Here is a 628-nt window from a genome sequence, read left to right on the forward strand (position 1 = left end):
CCCACTTGCTCCTACAGCGGGCTGATTTGATACTGGCACACACAAAACTTCCACAGTCCACGAGTGGGCAACAAGCGCACTTCGTGCCGGTTTAAAGCATGAATATTTACCCCGCGGTCTGAAGACTCAAAATTTCGTCTTCACATCAGCTGTGTCTTTGTTACCAGTAATTTACCATGCAGCCTACAGACAATTTTCAATCTGAAAACATTACTTAAATTAGCCCCTTTTCCATCCAAAAAGTTTTTTTTTCATATCTACTGTCCAGAAAACGAAATCATAAAATTGTAGATATTAATTCTACTCTCTATCCAAGTCTCAACGTCTCAATATCGATGTTTATTCTAGACATCGATATTGAGACATACCCCTGTATACACTATTACTGCTGTTAGCAAAACTACGAAGGTACGAGAACACAAAATTAAAAACAAGTTTTTTTGCACTTTATTGACATTGACTTTACATTTATCAGTACTTCCCGATGTCGATTATATCGAATTACAATTTTCCAAGAAACCTGTGCTTAAAAGCACCATGTTCCGAGCGTAATTGAATTTTTCACCAGGGTGTGCCGTTGGGCTACGTCTTGTGCTCCACATGGGCCCTTCAGGTCACGTCTTAAATG

This window comes from Lepisosteus platostomus, chromosome 20 (assembly GCF_059453375.1).
Source record: "Lepisosteus platostomus isolate fLepPlt1 chromosome 20, fLepPlt1.hap1, whole genome shotgun sequence".
Taxonomy (NCBI): Eukaryota; Metazoa; Chordata; class Actinopteri; order Semionotiformes; family Lepisosteidae; genus Lepisosteus; species Lepisosteus platostomus.